At 38.7% G+C, this 19,251-nt stretch overlaps 1 protein-coding gene and 1 pseudogene across 12 annotated transcripts in view; both read right to left on the reverse strand.

Moving 5' to 3' along the window:
* The window catches only part of RBMS3 (RNA binding motif single stranded interacting protein 3), a gene marked incomplete at its 3' end in the record, with an annotated part of 720,886 nt that overhangs the window by 641,605 nt on the left and 60,030 nt on the right, over positions 1-19,251 (reverse strand). Inside the window, exon 1 of one of the 11 annotated variants that reach the window (XM_082348663.1) lies at positions 193-10,247. The exons of the other annotated variants lie outside the window; for them this stretch is intronic. Of the gene's footprint in view, positions 1-192; positions 10,248-19,251 lie in introns of those variants that run through there. 11 annotated transcript variants of the gene reach the window in all.
* The window catches only part of LOC309608459 (DNA primase large subunit pseudogene), a 255,999-nt pseudogene that overhangs the window by 176,754 nt on the left and 59,994 nt on the right, over positions 1-19,251 (reverse strand). The window lies entirely within an intron of this gene.

Genomic DNA, 19,251 nt, shown 5'->3' on the forward strand with positions numbered 1-19,251 from the left:
AATTATCAAGAATATACAAATAGACTATAATTTAAAAGGATTACAAGTGTGTTTAGTTACATTAAATTAAAACAAACAGATCCCTAAACCACTCTTTCTCCTATGAATTTTTGGCTGCATTCTGCGAGTAACATATAGAACCCATTTATTAAGTATCTTTAAAAATTACAGACCTGGAGTGAGTGGACTTACCTACACTTACTTGTCACTTGGAGAACACGAACTTGCATTCAACTTGAAAGTGCTAGAAAGTTGACCTATGCTTTATAAAAATTCTCAAACACTTTTAGATCTTACTTTAAAAAGAAAACAAAGTAAACTACAGGAGTCGGCATGATGATTACGGCCTCCATCCTCATTTTCCATTCTCTCATTGGCGTCCAGAGTCCTCATATTTCCTCTTGGGCACCAAAGGAATTCCCGACATTCTTGGAGGAACTCCTTTTTCATGTAGCCTAAGGCATTCACTGAAAATCCACCACTAGGCTTTACAGAACCCAAAGAGCAGAAAAGCCTGAATTCTGGCAAGAACTTACTTCTCATGTACTTCTAGTTAGAAAGTTCCAGTCAACAGCTACTGACATGTTATGTTTGAAGCCCCAAAATTCTTTCTGGTAATATTTTCTTCCTGCACGAAGAGCACCATCCCCACAGTGTCAAATATCAGCTTTTCTAGAAGCTAAGAATTTTAACTAAGCTGTGTGTGCAAAGAGGCCTGAAAATATGGTTCCATTAATGCTTATTAGCAATCCACACACCAATGGGTCTATGATAATTCAGGAGTTCCAAACCGATAAGACTGAACTGCCTTCACCAGAATTCACAGAACAGAAAAGGCCGATAAAACCAAAGTGTGAACAGAAAGCAAAACTTCATAGTCTTTTCACTTTGCCATATTCAGAAGCACTGCTCCAGCTGCCTCAATACACACACAAATATTGAGCTCCTACTCTGTGTCTTCTGCTGGTGTTTCTGTATTCCACGTACTCCTCTAAAGTAGCAGCAAGTAAATATGTGGTCCTTTTGATTGAGAATTAATTTATATTAACATGGGCCAACTCCAGGTTTACAAATATTCTCTCTGTTTTTGTACCTGTCATCCCAGGCAGCAAATCTGCAAAATGGGCTTGGATGAGAGACCCAAAGACTCACAGAAAAATCACCAGGATAAAAATAACTTATACTTTTTCACTTTGTAGCATCCTCTCCATAAAAGAATAACCCAAGTCGAACATACACCTTCATTTTCCCCTCTCTGTATCAAAAAGTTGGTTTCCCCTGGCCACGTGTACAGTCTGCGGGTATGCCCAAACCATGTTTCTCATTAGTTTGAAACACTTCTCTTACTCCAAATTAATCATTTGATTTTGCTGTCAACGCCTGTGTCAAGACTTCCATCAAACCTGTTTCCTTAATGGTCCCCTCTGGCCATGGGCTGCCAGCACGTCCCTTAAAACGTCAGACCCACACATATGCCGGATAACATGCATTTTCAGGGATATTCTAGTAAGTTGCATTACAGCGTGATGAGCTTTATAACTGGATGAGAAAATCATGCAAGCCAAAAAATGTACAGACAGAAAGGGCTGTCTCTGATGAAAGGGCTTCCTATGGGGAGAGGCATTTTATTCTTTTAGCGGAATCCCCATCAAAGCAAGAGGAGAAACCAAGGTTTTAGATCAAGCAAGAAAGAGTGAAAGAGGATGCATGGGAGATAAAATATCCTTCTTCCTCCAAAAATGTTAGAATATAGTACTTCCTGTTACTAAACATTCCTCAGTCAAGAAAATTTAAATCTATAGCTTTCTGTGATAGAATTAGATAAAGCCATGATTTTCAGGAGACAATTTATCATTCTCAGTCCTTCTGTTCCTCTCACAAGGAAAATTATAGACAGGACTCTCAGGTAGAATTCATTGAATGAAGAATGGAAATTGCTGTCCCTCAGTACATGAGATCATTTACAATCATAAAGGAAGCCTAGATGGATGGGAAGGCCCCAGTCAATAGCTCACTTCCACCATAACTAAGAGGCCATCCTGGAAGGAAAATAGTGCACCAATGATTTCACTTCAGGTTTTTAACAAGACAAATATCGCTGACATCACATTTGGCTAGATGGTGTTTGCAGGAGGGCTGAAACTCGACACTGGATAACTAACAATCCTACAGCCCTTTGTGAAAAGACTTCTGGTTGGGTTTGAAGTTCTCAAAGAGAAATCTTCAGGTCCTGGGCTGGGAGTCAGAGACAACTTCTCTTTTCTGGAGAAGCCCCTTATGGGGAGATGGGAAAATAATCTATTTTGTTCATTTCCTCTGTGATTACATGTTGAAAATTTTAAATTATCCTTTATGGGAAGAGAGAAAGGGAACCGCATACATAAAAATTGTTGGCTTAAACTAGTTCCAGAAAAGGTACCAAATACTGGTAGCATACACAAAACAGAAATTTTACCTTTCTAATCAGTAGTCTGCTTGCACATAACAGCTAATTGATTTTGGACTGCATTTAAGACATTGGCCTCAACAAAGGGAATACAGTTTATAGACATGATAGTCCTTAGGAAATTAAAAATAGTAGCTCTGGGAACTTGCTGTCTACCAGCAATTCCCAAAAGAAGATTCAGAACTGGTGAACCCAAGCAAAACCAAGGACAATTTCCAGTTGCCCTTGTTTAGTGAAGGGAAAGTTTTTAGGAGACAGTGTCTGTTATACTTTCCAGGAATCAAGCAACTGCTATAGTGTGATAAAACTCTACTGACCACATTGTATGGTCGAAACTGTTTAGCCTCTGTGGGGCTCAGCACAGCACCTGGTCTACAGCATGCCATCAAAAATAATGGATGGATACCATAAAAAAGAATGAAATAATGCCATTTGCAGCAACATGGATAGGCCCAGAGATTATCATACTAAGTGAAGTAATTCAAACAAAGACAAATATCATCTGATATCACTTATATGTGGAATCTAAAAAATTATACAAATGAACTTATTTACAAAACAGAAGTAGGCTCACAGATAGAAAACAAACTTGTGGTTACCAAAGGGGATAGCAGGGGGCGGAGGAGGGGAGAGGGAGGGAGGGATAAATTAGGAGTTTAGGAATAACATATACACACTACCATATAAAATAGGTAAACAATAAGGTCCTGCTATATAGCACAGGGAAATCTATTCAATACCGTGTAATGACGTATAATGGAAAAGAATCTGAAAAAGAATACACATATGTATACATTATATATATATATGTATATATACCTGAACCACTTTGCTATACACTTGAAACTAACACATTGTAAATTAACTGTACTTCAATAAAAAAATAATGGATGGATAAAAATAAGAAAGGCTTATCTTTACAAATATGACTGAGTTTAGTTTCTTTGCTTTAATAGAAGGAAGGTAGGAAAAGAAGGAGGGAGGGAAGTGGGGAGGAGGGAGGGAGGAGAGAAAAATGTGATCTTCTGTCTGGGATCAGTATAGGCGATATCAATCCCAGCTTTGCCACCCATCCTTTGGGCAAGTCCCTTAGACACGTGCCTTCACCATACACACCCCCGGTGAAATGGGAACACTGTTGCTTATGCCTGCAGTGCAGTTCTGAAGCACTGCATCCTTGTTTAGTAAAGAACAAGAACAGTCGAGACAAAGGGACCCACTGCTAGTACACCCAACTGGGGATGGGGAGGTGGTCCCAGTTCAAATCTGGGCTCTGCCGCTTACCAGCCATGACCTTTGGATCAAAGGCAACAGATAAATTAAATTTATGCCTCTATAATGGATTCTTTGTTTTGTGAAGGAACCATTAAAATAGAGGTGTTTTCTGAGGGGCAGAGAGTTAGAATCAGCTTTCCTGGTGCTTTCAATTCACCAACATTCCTACCAAGACCTAAGTGCTAGTCCAGTGCAGGAAACATCATCTTCTACTTTTGAAGTGACGAAAATTTTTCTGCAATTTGGTATTATATACAAAAGAAAAACTTGCTCTTAAGTAAGGGGAACATATGAGCCATCTACTTGAGAGAAACTACAAAATATTAATTATACAGATGTGTAAAATAATTTTCAAGTCTTAAGTTTTATTTTGAAAGTTTCTCAAATTATTCACTCAGACTAAAACACTTAAGATTTTAAATATCATTGTCCTTCTTTGCCTATTAAAGTGGTTTATTTAGACTTAGCTACATTTATCAATGTTGGTATTAGTAGACTTAAGTAGAAAACACATGGTTTCCTCAGGTAATTGGTTGCATTTCTTAAGAGAAACGGAAGTCTCAATACAGCATTATTTATGTCCATTTCTATAAGATAGTTCACTCAGACCAGAAATCATAACCTCTACTGAATGGACTCACACGTGCTCTTTTTAAGCTGTTTATATATATTATTCAATACGTTATTAGATAAAAACATCAATGCAAGCACATAATTGAATCTAGCTACATATACAAATACAAACTTTTCACCTTTTCAGAAATTGTTCTTCTACTGAATAGCAACTATATAAGAAACCAGTATATGTTTAAACATATACATATATGTTTATGTTTAAACATAAACATATACAGCTTAAACATATACTATATGACATTCCTCTGATTAGAATTTCAGTCTCCACTTTACACATACCAATAAATCAATTTTTCCACCAGTAAATTAGCCCAACAGAAATTTGTTACTGGCTTCTCAACATTTTCTTCATCTTACAAATTTAGAATCATTGCAGTAAAATTTTATAGCGAGAAGGGTCTTTGGGGGATCATCTCCAACTCTTCCTCAAATGCATGAGCTGTTTCTACAATGTGTGGAAACCTTCCTGATTTAATCACAATTTGTAAAATTTTAATGTACATTTACCTAACTAAGCAATTGGTCAAATTATGAGTAGAACATAAGGTTCAATGCTATATTTTTGACAACGATGGAAATAAATTCCTCACACACTTGGTAATACTGAGGCATGGTTAACTGATCCATTATGGTTTTGTAATCTAAATCTTAAATTATTTATTTATTGTGCTCTGATCCTTAAAGATAAACTTGAAAAGACATTTTTTTTTTCATTGATTCTTAACTTTCAATACCTCAGGCAAATAGACATGAGACAAAAGTGCAGATTAGCAGACAACATTGGGTAATGCACAGGAAAATTAATTTTTGCATATTCGAAATCCAGAAAACCAACCAGGTAAAAATATAATAAAACCAAGAAAATATTCACTATTTTCTATCCATTGGAAATTGCTTTCAAAGTTGATTTTAAAATTGGTCAGCTTTTCAGTATACCAGTGAGTGGTAAAAAGAACTAGGTCTCAAATCCCCATGGATGAGCCACTAAGTCCTTTGTAAAGAGCACAAGTATCTATTTTCTGTTCACATTTGAAGCCTCCTTTCTAGGAAACAACTCAGAACTCAGCAGAATCTCTTCTCGATTTTTACACGTTATTATTGTGGAAATGCATTCCCCTATCACACTGGAATCCTTCAGCTTTCAGCCTTCTCTAGACCCCAGCTACCCCAACTGTATCCCCAGGGATGCAATCTTACCAAACACATGATGTTTTATGAAAATTAAACCAAAGAGGTGAGGTTCCACAGACAAGAAAAAAAATGCCTCTTTGGTTTTAATCCAATTAGCAGTGTTTGGCATGGTCCCTTAAATGAAGAGCTGAGTTCTACATTCTCAGAATGAAAATGACTAGTTTACTTCCTTGTTTAAGGGTAATTATTATTTTAGATGGTCAGAGATGGAAAATCATAATTCTACACTTGTTAAGTAGGTAGAGATTTATAAAGGATCATAAACTACTGAGATAAATGTATCTTGTTACTTGAGAGTAGTGACCACAGGAGAAGCCAGGCTGGTCCAGGGACAAGAAACAAGACCCAGGTCACTGGTGCAGTGTCCTGGTCTCTGATGGGCTCCTGAACTGAGCAAGTCGCCCTAGCTTCTTGTGCTGTAATAATCTTGTTGATCAAATCAAATAGTTATTACATGGCTTACTTCATATAAAAGACTAGTAATAAAGAGAGATCATAGAATAAACATACTTAGAAAAATTCAAAATGTTTTGCTCAGACTGCAGGGTAACATGGAAAGAACATGGATTTTAAAATTAATACAGATCTGTGCTTTGAACCCTCCAGTGTGTGAAAATGGGCAACATAACTTAATTTTCCTGAATTTTCCTTTACTTGAATGAAGGGTGATAAATCTACAGAGTTGTTAACAATTAAAGGAGAGAATATTTGAAACATTTTCATTGTTCGGTATTTCTTAATATCGCTCTTATGTAATTATTAGTTATCAATTTAATTACACATATTATTAATGAAAGATTTTACTGTTTATTTTTTTACTTTATGTATGCATATGTATAAAAGTGTTGTAGATGGATGGATGGATGCATGCATGATGCATGCACGGAGCGATAGGTAATTTATTTATCTTTCTCTAACAAGCCAATAGGAGTATCGCCAGTGGTCAGCTCTTCCTATTCACTGCAAGAGTGCTGTATAGCTTATGACAATATCTCACAGGGTGCAAACTAATAAAACATAGAAGAATATGATTAAAAAGCATCAAATAAAGATCACCTTTTATCTATTCAGAAAGGATTTAGCTTAATCTAATTTTTAAAGGATATATATATAAAGGAACAGGATGATCAAAAACACAAAATATACTTTATTTGCTACCATTTTTGTTATATCACTGAAACACTGGGATATAATTATCTTGCCAAACCAAAACAACAACAAAACAAAAGCACATAGAAGAAACTGAGATACTTGATATCTCCTAAAAAGTAGAATTGCTTACAAGAGATTTTGTGATAAGACCAGCTTTGCTTTTGATATGATGGATTCAGACAAAAGCCATTCTCTCTTCTAAGGACAGTTTTGGAACAGAAGAAAATAATTGGTGTTTTGCCAAATCTCCCTAGTACAAACTTGGAATTAATGTTAGAAAGACTATGAAGAAAGGGTAGATTTTGAGACACGTTCAACTTTCAATTTATTTGGCCGTTAAAGAAGGTATTACTCCATTCTCAAAATCTTCCATTAAGTCAAGAGGGAACTTTCAATACACAATGTTGAAAAAAGACTTTACAAAATTGCATTTTGTCATAAGATGGAAGTCCAGTGGTGATGCACATTGGTCAAAAAAGAGGGCAAATACTTTGAAAAAATTAATAAAGGAAGACAGTCTCCATGGGCACAAGACTTGTGCACAGGGCTATGACTTAGAAGGACACTGCCTTTGGTTTAATTTTCTGCTGCTGCCATCTAGAAATTCCTAATAATTTCTTAACAAGGGGACTCATATTATCTTTTGCACTGCACCCTTCAAATTATTTAACCAGTCCTGAGGGAAGACAGAGAAACTGCTAAAATCTCTCCTTAGATGGGGCTGAAGTTTCTCTGATCTAGGATTGTTGGAGAACACTGCCTTGATAGAAAAAATCTGTCAGTAAAGACCAGTTCTCAACAAAAACGCAAGACTATGTTTACATCCAGCTCTATCTCATCTTTTTGCACCATTCCCCTGGTGCATCTTCTTAGGGGCTCTTATTTCCCTCCTTCCTGCAACCAACACAATATGCCCCTCACCCCACCCCAGAGCATCACCTGAAATCAGAAATCGGCACCATTTTGTGCTTTGCCGTCAATAGTTTGTCTCTTCTCGAGGCATTTCTACTTCAGGTCTTCCTCGAATTTATTAAAAGTTCTTTCCTCTGAAAGGGAACACTCCTACACTATTGGTGGGAATGTAAATTGGTGCAGCCACTATGGAAACAGTATGGAGGTTCCTCAAAAAACTAAAAATAGAGCTACCATATGATCTGCCAATCCCACTCCTGGGCATATATCCAGACAAAACTATAATTGAAAAAGATACATGCACCCCAATGTTCACAGCAGCACTATTTACAATAGCCAAGACATGGAAACAACCTAAATGTCCATTGACAGATGAATGGATAAAGACGATATGGTATATACATACAATGGAATATTACTCACCCATAAAAAAGAATGACATAATGCCATTTGCAGCTACATGGATGAACCTAGAGATTATCATACTAAGTGAAGTAAATCAGAAAAAAGAAAGACAAATACCATATGATATCACTTATATGTGGAATCCAAAATAGGACACAAATGAACATATCTATGAAACAGAAACAGACTCACAGACAGAGAGAACAGACTTGTGGTTGCCAAAGGGTAGGGGGGTGGGGGAAGGAAGGACTGGGAGTTTGGAGTGAGCTAGCAGATGCAAACTATTATATATAGAATGGATAAATAACAAGGTCCTACTGTAGAGCACAGGGAACTATATTCAATACCCTGTGATAAACCAGAATGGAAAAGAATATGAAAAAGAATATACATATGTGTATAACTGAATCACTTTGCTGTACAGCAGACATTAACACAATATTGTAAATCAACTATATTTCAATAAAAGTATTTTTTTAAAGTTATTTTCCTGTAAAAGAAATTTCTGGCACCTGTGATGTATCAGGAACGTATTATTCTAGATAGGGATTCTTGCGAGAACGCTTGGAATTGTAGTTGCAAGGCAACTGCTTACTTAATACCACTGGCCCCCTCACTCGAGACATGTGACTTTCCTGATAACGTCTTGCTGTTCTTTTTTAAAAAGTGATAAGGTTTACTTAAAGCCCATCTATTTCACAGCGCTGCCAGGAGTTAAATAACAGTCACGCAGCTTCCCCGCCCCCCCCCCCCCATTGCTTAATAATCATGATTCATGACTCTGCTCTCCAGCCATTTTTGAACAACAAAAGGTCAGAAATTCTGCATCTGTGAGGACCTGCAGTCACTTCCAGGTGCCCCCATCAGCACCTGAAACCAGACAGAACCACAGATCTCTTATCAGGCATGCTCCAGAGCCCTTGCCCCCAAGATGGTTTCATTTGCAAATGCCATTTGTCTTAGTCTTGACTCCTGCCAGACAGAGATAATGAAGTAAATCTAGGGTTGGCAAAAAGGGAATCCAGGTCTAGATCTAGAGGAATGAGGCTTCCCTACTCATCTCCAGAAGAATTATGGCCTGGGCTCTAGAGAAAGCAGGTGTTTCCAACCAACTAACCCCACTCCACACTCCTGCCCAGGAGGGGTCTCAGGCAGAATGATAGGGCAACAAGAGAGAGGATCTCGGAGTCTCCGGGCTTGCAATGGTTGGCCTTGCAGGGGGGCTTGCCAAAAGAGATGCCAGTTAGCTACAAACATGGCAGAGACACAGGAGACACAATCATTTGAAATTTGCAAGGGAAGCACTGGCCAAGAATCGTATTGAAATTGATAATGCTGGTCCACTTATCCAGAAAGGGGGGACAAAACTGGCTCTAAACTGCATTGGAAGTCCAGCATAATGGCTGATATGGTGGTTGCTTAATAACTCTAGATTTAAAAGGTAGTAATTTATGAAAAAACGAAAACTAAAGTACTTATGTAATAAGAAAGAAAAAAAGGAAGGGAGGGAAGGAGGGAGGGAGGAAAGAAGTAAAAAAGGAAGGAAGGGAAGAAGGCAAGAAGGCAGGAAGGAAGGAAGGACGGAAGTTAGACTTGTATAATCTGAATAAGTAGACCAGTAGTTTTTAAACATTAACCTGCATAAGCATTACCTGGAGACCTTTTAAAACAGGTTGCTGGGCGCCCACCCCCCCCCCAACACTTCCTGATTCAGTAGGTCTGAGGAGGAGTCTGAGAATTTGCTTTTCTAACCAGTTCCCAGGGTGATACTGAAGCTCCTGGTCCAGGGACCACACTTTGAGAACCACCACTCTACACCTTTATAGGAAAGATTCTATTCTAGTTTACAAAGGACATATTGTTGGGTGGAAGGCAAGCCAATTACTCTTTTTTTGTGCCTCAGTCGATGTCAATCTGCAGAGTACCAAACATTTTAGTTGCTTTTATATAACTCACAGATGAAGTATAAAACGTGCTAAGCCTTATTTATGATATTTAAGATGCTGGAATTGATATTTTATAGCTGGACCATAAAAATGAATGCAAATGAAAGACAAAATAGATGTGAAGATTGCTCAAAAAAGCCTAAGGAGGGCCAATCAGGACTCAAAGAAAAGAACACAGACAATGCACATGGATTTTATTCCACTCCGTCCGTTGTTAACTGGCCTTAGGTCTTGGGCCTGTCACTTCGTGCTGTTAGCCTCAGTTTTCTCATCTAAAAAATGGGAAGGCCAGAGCAGAAGAACTAAGTTCCCTCCACGTGTACCATTCTAACCTGGGACACCGGCCGTCACTGGAGCTGTTTGTTTTTTCAAATTGCTTGCTCTTTCCTAAAGCACAATGACCAGATACTATTTTGTACCATAAATGTAATTTGGAAAGATCAGTCTTGCCAGACCTGTCCCTTAACTATGCTCCTTGGAACACAAAGCACCAGTAGAGACAAGCAGTGTTGTGAGGTCATTTCGTAATTGTGTCCTAGGTTTATAACGTGGTTTTAGCATCACATCAGTCCTTGGTTCTGTGCAGCTACATATGACATCAGAACACATGTGGAAATCTGAAACAGAATTTTCCCTAGCATGTCCCTAAAGACTATGGATAACTTGGGCCTCACAGCAACCGTTTCTCTAAGAAATAATGTTGATCATCTGGGAGAAGTTTTCAAAATTTTTTATCAGATATTCCTAAAATCATATGCTAGATTGCTAGAATTTAATCCTGAGATAGCAATGTTTTCATTAATTTATAAACACCTCTGTAAATATCTATCAACTTTAGATTGAAGTATTTTCCTTAATCATCTCCACAAAATAACAAAAAGGATAGGTGTGGGGGGTTAAGAATAATCAAAGATATTATCTATACTATTGTTCCAGGGTTAATTTTAGAATTTTAAGCATGTCGTCATGAAATTATCGTGACAGCACTTTTTAAAAACAGTTTCAGATTTTTCTGAAACTCTGTACATTAAAACACCAAATAGTGTTAGAAGGCTTGGAAAAAGAAGGTACACAGAATTTGAGCTTCATTTTTTTCAAATTATTTAAATATGAATTTGACCAAAAATATCAAGATTTTGCCATTTTTTCCTCTTCTAAGGGTGAACACAAAGGCAAAGTAGAAGGTGTCCGGCCTGGGTTTGAATGTCTGTTAGTATTTATCGGCCAGTTTACCTTTGGTAATTTGCTAAACTTTCTGAGTTTCCGTTTTCTCAAGTTAGAGTAACTGATTACTCGGATATACTAATCCTATAATTTAATCTTTATAGGATTAAATGAGAAGATATATATAAAGTCCCTTTCCTGACGCCTAACTTGTGGTAGCCAATTACTAAATTAGAGGCGTGGTTATTGTTCTTACAAGGGCTCAGCTTTCCTAGAAGGCAAACCTTTGGTTTGGCACCAAAGTCACTGCCATCCAGGACTGTTTGCAGATCAGGCTGTGAACAGAACCTTACAGGCTGGCTGTGTAAAACTACGTAAGAAAAGTCAGCATTGGCATAGGTCAGCAGACCTCGATTGATCATTTTCACTCCTTGAATTAGAGTTTTATGTGAAGGTTGACTTATGGTAACATAAGTGGGGCCTTGATAACAAACATATTTACTATATAATATTTCAGATCAGAAAGCATCCTTGAGCAGAATAAGTTGTACACAAAAGTACATCAACTCTTAATCCTGTGAAAATTAACAGAAAGCCTGTTTCCAACTGTGCTTACCCCACAAGACATGAAGAAAATGTCAAAATATTTTTTCCTACTTGTTGGAGCACTATTTTTAGATGGTTTTTGAATAGAGAACACATATTTGTTAAAGACGCCGAATTCATTCCAGATGGAGGCTTCACTGTGAAGTGATGGGCTGCAAAGAGCTGGTTTTCCTTTGTTAAGAAAAACCAGAAAGGCTGATCAGCTGAAAAATTCAGGTTGGCCAACCCAGGACTGAGAATGTCCATGAATATTTTATAATCATTTTTCATACGTTTAGAACAGAGCTCCCTTCAAAAAGAAAACACAAAATCAAAGACAGGGAGGGAGGAGTTAGAGGAAGGGAGAAAGGAAGGGGGAGTTGAAGGCAGGAGAAAGGGAGGGAGAGGGAGAGGGAGGGAGAGAGGGGGAGAGAGAGAGAGAGGGAGGGAGGGAGAGAAAGAGAGAGAGGGAGGGAGGGAGAGAGGGAGGGAGAGAGAGAGAGAGAGAGAAGGAGGGAGAGAGAGAGGGAGGGAGGGAGAGAGATAGGGAGAAAGAGAGAGAGGGATGGAGGGAGGGAGAGAGAGAGGGGGAGAGAGAGAGAGGGAGAAAGAGAGAGAGGGATGGAGAGAGAGAGGGAGGAAGGGAGGGAGAAAGAGAGGGAGGGAGAGAGAGAGGGAGGGAGAGAGATGGAGGGAGGGAGAGAGAGAGAAGGAGGGAGAAAGAGAGGGAGAGAGAGAGAGATAGAGGGAGGAAGGGAGAGAAGGAGAGAGGGAGGGAGAGAAGGAGAGAGAGAGGGAGGGAAAGGGAGAGAGAGAGAGAGAAGGAGAGAGGGAGAGAGGGAGAGAGGGAGGGAGGGAGAGAGAGAACTTCAGGGCTTTGTGGTCTAATCTACCTTCATTTAAACCCTTCCTGGTGAAAACGCATCTCTCTGTCGATCTCTGGGTTGGTGACTGCCCCACTGGGGCTTTGGAATGCTCACACTTCAGACGTGACAGGCGCAGTACAATGGGCAGTCCCAGAGTTACAAGTTTCTCCCACATACCAAATACATGAAGTAGCCCTGGAGTGCTTGGAAGAGCTTTGGCTCGGGGCCACCCTGTAACAGGAACTTGCTTGGCAAAGAGCTGCTTGAAACACATTTGCTGTGTGTATATCTGGAGCCATTTCTTTCCCTTCCAGCCCCTTGAAACTGACATGGGTGGGCCAGTTCTCTGAGGACGTCCACCACTGAACAAAAAGCAAAAGCCTGACTTTCTAGAATTTGCCCCATGGGCTGTGTCCACAATTTCTGCTAACCGATTCTCCTGCTTTCCATGCCCACATGCCTTATAGGTGTACATCCCACATTTTCCACCGTGGGGAGCTGAGCCTTGAAATATTATATTAGTAAGCATTCTCGTAGGGAATTAAATCAAAACCAGGAAGGAGGCAAATACTGTCGGCTCTATCACAAACCTGGCAAAAAAGGAAGAATGAAAACACCTACGACACCCATAGTGGAGAACCCTTTAAAAAATGCCAAACATAACTTAGAAGCTGACTCACTCTCCAGTACGTTAACAGCAAGAAAGGCGGACCTACAGTCAGGAGGATAATGCCTGCTATTAAAACATAACTGATGAATGTTACAAAAAGAGTATTTGTCATCAAACAATGCTTCCATTGTAAAACAATTTCACCCTATGCATGAAAGATTCCAAACGCTAGTACAGCATTCAATTTGATACTGGAGCTTTATCATATTATTTCATGCGAAGGAGACTTATATACTCAATCTGTCTGACAGCTTTGCATATAAAGAACAGTTTCTGCATGACAAATGTGGCAAGCTTATTAAGTTACCAACACACTGCCAAGCCATATTGTCTCAGCGACAGCAGACCCCAAATATTTTCAAATGATTTTTTAAAGGGGCAATGTGGGAAAGCCAGGACAACCACATGTTCTGACTTTAATATAAGTCACATTTGCAAGAACATTTACCTTATATCTAATTAGAACAAATCATCCATAAGCCTCATTGAGCCCATATTTATTCTGTCACAGACTTTAATTTTTTGAGGTAGTTGGAAATATTAGTTTTTGATTTATCATTTACTGCCTCACAGTTGCAAAACAAAAAAAGCTATTAAACTGGATATAAAAACAGACCACTTTTTCTTAAAAATATAGAGACATAAGGGACTTTACAAACATTCTTGTATGATGGGAAAAAACAAACTATTAAATAATGCAAAAGATTACTTTAAGAGTGTACCTAATCAAAATTGGGAATAGAAAGTAATTCAAGCATCGCTTCTTGCCCTTTTGGCTAAGATCAAGTATAGAAAGTAATTTAAGCAGACTAGCCTCCTAATTTCCTCATGTTCTTGAAGACACATTTACGCTCAATCTGGATATGAACTAAAAACACTAAGTTATATTTGTATTGCAAACAGGAATTGTAAAAAGCTTAATCATGTATAATGAAAACAAAAAGATAACAACTAGGACTCTACTATTAATATCATTAACTAGTTCCACTAATAAGCATTTGCTAGGTGTCAGGTACTAAGCTAAGAAATTTAGACACAATTTTTTTTTTTTCATTCTCATATCAACTCTCTAATTCAGTGCCATTGTACAGATGAGGGGAAAAAAAAAAAACCCATAAACTATACAACTTGCCTAAGGCCATCAGGCTACAAGCAAACCCGAGTCCCTCTGATTCCCAAAGCACTGACCTCGTAACTACTCTTTTACTGTATTTCCTCACACAAATGAAAACTAGATGGGGTTGTCAGACTATCAAAGATCATAACCTAGTCATACTAAAATAATGAAGACAACTTTGCATCTCTGCTCTTATTCTACAATGACCCAGAGGAGACACAGCTAGTCAATTATCCAACAGATTGAAAGTCATTTTGTTTTGTTTTGATTTCCCTCTATCCAATATGGTCTAGAGTTCAAGAAGAATGGGTTCATGTAGTGGAATTTTCAAATGCATGTTTTTTATGTAGCCCCATGACTTTAGGCCACCACCCCAGCATTGAATGTTACATGTGTTGATTTCCACCTGGGCAGAAAACCTTGAGAGCATCTTGGATGCCAGTGGCCACTGACTATCTCACCTCTGGTCATAAGAATAAGGGACAGAATCTACCAGGTAGTATCATGCCATGAAAGGGACAGACAAGTGATTGAAGATAGTCCAAGTTGCAATTTTAGACCATTTTACCAAGACCATTTTCCTTAATTTCTCTCTGACATAAAAGCAGCATATGTAAATATTACTATACACATAGACTTCATATTCATACACATATACAAATTTAATAGGATATCAACCAAATGAAAAAAATACATAGTCACTGAGTAAAAGGTTAGGTTTTCCTGCTACTAAAATTTTTCAATATTTATTTTCTGTTACTGAAATTTTTTCATATTTAAAAGAGTAGCCGAGAAAATAATAACAAGCAAAATCATATGCTAGTCTACAGCAAGGGTATGAAGTCATCCTAGAACAATGTCATGATTTAATTATACTTTGAATTCTCATTTCAGTGTCAGCCTGCTAATGATTGCAGGAACATGCAACGTAAGTACAACCTCCTTATTTATTTTTCAGTGTTATCAATTATGGGTTCGGAAAATAGCTTTTTGCACTTACAAGAAATACGGTCCCAAGTTCATTTGCTCCTTGCTTTATTTATTCAATATTAATTTGAAAAATATTTATGGAGCTCCAACTGTGTGCAAGACACACATAGAAGGAGGGTGGTTAACTGGCTGTTTCAGATAGGGCTAGGGTTAGGGAGTTGAGAACAGTAGGAGATGTTTAAAGAGTTGAGAACAGAAGGAGACATTGACACCACAATGAATGTGTTGTTCTCAGTTGCAGCAAAAACTTCTGGAACATTCATGAACAGACAAGCTATCCTTGGTGCCTCCAGGCTAATTCAACACTGCAGTCAGGTCAGCTCTCGTTCTCAGAAAGATACTCATTTCTAAGATAAAGCATGTTTCTCAGTTAATATTCCTAAAGTATTTGAGAGAGAGAGAGAGAGAGAGAGAGAGGAGAATAGGCTGAAAAAAAAAGTTCTATTTGTGGATAAAGACCCACAGGAAAGAGCAAAGGAGGTGAGTGAATGATCATGACTGGTTCTTGTTGTTTTGTCCCCAAATGCATCACTTCTTCCTACCTTGCCATTGACCCTTGATATTCTGATATTTATTTATTGGGGATATAAAATTCTATTGGACTTAGAAGAGATAAGTCAGACAGTGTTGCAGGAGCTGAGCTAAGTAAACTGAAACAAAAGTGGCAAATCAGTGACCCAGCCGTGGGGACTCTATCATCAATATGGATACACTTAAGTCCTTTCATCAGTAGAAGGCAACAAACAACTATTGGGCAGCTTTGGAGTAGAAGACACCATATGTATGAGTTGCTTGTCATGGTTCTGACAAGCTGGTACCCCCTAGGAATTCACAGTCGAGTTTGAGGACAAATCTTGTAGCTGTAGGCAGCACGTAGCTTGTGCTCTAATAGGTGGACGAGCTGCTCTCAGAAGGAGCACGAGAGATGCAGCACTTGAGGAGAACTCCAGGAAAGGGGACCCACTTTGGGTTTGAATACCAAGTAAGCTTTGCTATTTCAAAAAATGCAAAGCAATATTATGGACAAGCTCCTTTCAATCTTGGAACAAAACTTGTGATTTCCGTGGGCAGGATCAGATGGGTTTATCACGAAAAAGCATGCATGGAAATCACCTCATTTACCACATGAGGTGGAAAAGCCTGACTTCCCGTTCTCAGTGGATCACAGAGTAACGACTTGAGCCTAGTTTGCGGGAGCAAAATCCAAGACGAGGATGGGCACGATTTACTGAAGAAGTGTTCCCAGGATAAACTGGTAAGGGAGTCGGGGAAACCTGCCAGGGAAGGGAAAGAAACCAAGCAAGGGTACTTTTCTAGTGAAATGCTACAAGGGGTAACTTCAGTTTGATCTCACTGAAGACCTAAGGACTGCAGGCTGCATGTTAGGGCTTGTCCCAGCTAAAAGCAAGGGAGCTGGGCTTTCATACACACCAGGGAGGACATGAACCCCATGGCACCTCAGCTTTTCAGCAGCCCAAAGGCAGCACTCTAAAGAAAGTCCCAAATGCTGGCCAGCAGAAGCAAAGCATCCAGGGCCTGGGTGATGGGAGCTCAGAAATGGCAAAAGGAAATCAAGGAGATGTGGGTAGGGTGTCAATGCTGGGTAGCACAGGTGGATGAAAAAATGGGCGAGGAAGCTCCTTATCCAGTCTCCATAGCCAGTTCTTTTCTGGGACAATTCCTGAGCCACACTCTCCTAGGGCCTGTACAGCCAATGTCCTTGTCCCAACACTACCACAAGCATACCAGGATAGCCCCTAAATCATTGTGTTAATGTAATGCTACAGTTAGAACACATAGGTAGGGAGGAACATAACTGGCTCTGAAATTCACACATCTGCGAAGTAATTTCATGCCAGTGGCACTACCAATTCAATCACCACCCTGGGCGGCAGATTTAATAGCTTAATTTTCTAAGGACTGACAGCATCCATCCTAGCAGGCTCAGGACAAGGCTGCATAACACAGCATTTGGTGCTGTTTGCTCCTGTAATTACCCCCCTTCTAGAAGCATTCCACAGGGTGGGCAGGGAGGAAAAAGTTAGCAGGGGAAACTTCAGCACAGCTTCAATATTTAGAAGACAGAAGGTATCATTACAGGATTAATAAGCAAGGCTAGTTCAGCAATAGGGAAGATAGCCAAGGAGGCTGTGGGATTATTACACTGGAGATAATGAAGGCTGAGAATAAACACCCACCCAGAATGGATTTCATGAACAATAAAAATCTATCCCGCTCTTCTCAGAAAGGAGATGAGCTATGTGTTTCACTCAAGGTCTCTTCTAGCCCAGATGATTTCATAAATTAGATAAAGTCGTTTAGTTTAAAATAGCACTTATTAAGTATGACTTATTCCAAAGTGTATCCAGTACAGGGGTGGTGGAAGGCAGAAGCTATTGAGTGACACATATAGCTGGAACGATAAACCCCTGCTGGCACCTATAAACAAACACCCACTCTGAAAACAGGACCAGGAGAATCCAGGAAGGCAGGTTTCTACAGTGGAGAAATAGAGACCAAAATACCACATCGTGGTGTATTTGAACTTCAGGTATTTGGAGCCTGAAGTAACAGTTTCAAGTGTTGAGTCTGTGCTTTGTTCAAACACTGTCTGATGTCTATCATGCAGATGTAGAGCTCTGAAGACCTAGTCTATCCTGACGACTGAGCCTAGTAATGTCATAGAGGGCTAGCTAAATTTCACAAAGATCAGAAGGGTTGCATGGGACAGATGGTTCTGGAAGTTGGAGGAATGAATACACTTTTACAGCATTCTGGGAACGTGAGAAGAGGTTCAAGTTTCCAGATTTGATCATGGTCTTTTTAGGTCAGGAACAAAATTTTAAAATTCCATCAGGGAATAGAAGACCAGCTCTCCACTTAGATGCTGGGTCTGGTTAATTAGGCATCTTGTCTGGCTTGGAGCTCGGCATACTGAAGCACTCGATTTTCTTTGAATGAGTGAATTGAGACAACGATAAATCTACCTATTTAACTCTCTGCGGTGACCTCTGGCCAAACGAGGTACAGAGACTAAGAGATTCTCTACCTTTTATCCACTTTTTCTATGATGCTCTTCTACGATTCAACTCAATAAATTATTTCTTTCAGTTTCATTCTAAATCTTTCGCTAAATCCTCTTGCTGGGGAACTAATTCTGTGGCTTTCATTGTATATGCATCGGACACAAGCTAAGTATAGAATCTGCTGTGATTTTAAAATTTTCGATTCTGATCTTAGAGCAACACAATAAATTACTGAAACCTCTCAGTCACCTGCCCTTCCAAATTTTAATTACACCATGAGCTCCGGAGAATTGTATATACATTTTAAAGTCCATATGCTTACACTGGTAATTGGTTCATGAAGATGTGGATGTGGTTATGCCCTGAAACCAAAAGGGTTACCTTCAAAAACATGGAGAAATATTAATTTTATTATAGGGAGAAAAGAGATAATATATTGTGGAATTAAAACCCTGAAATACCTAGAATGGCTAAACAAGGTCCTACTGTATAGCACAGGGAACTATATTCAATATCCCGTGATAAACCATGGTGGAAAAGAATATGAAAAGGAATATACATATGAATAACAGAATCCCTTTGCTATACAGCAGAAATTAACACAACATTGTAAATTAACTATACTTCAATAAAATAAAATTTTTAAAAATACCTATATTACCTACAAACTTGAAAACATTAATTTACTTTTCAGAACAAAGAAATTCTTTTGGTTTAAATTTCAGAAAATTAATAAAATCATAAAATCATAACTCAGTATACATTTGATAAAGATACCCCAAATGATAAACCAAAAATGAGTATTTTTAGATCTGAATAGTCTTTCATTTTTCAAAAATATTGATTCAACACCTATTATGTGTAAAGCCC

The sequence above is a fragment of the Balaenoptera borealis genome, assembly GCF_965194805.1.
Source record: "Balaenoptera borealis genome assembly, chromosome: 12".
In the NCBI taxonomy this organism is placed as follows: domain Eukaryota; kingdom Metazoa; phylum Chordata; class Mammalia; order Artiodactyla; family Balaenopteridae; genus Balaenoptera; species Balaenoptera borealis.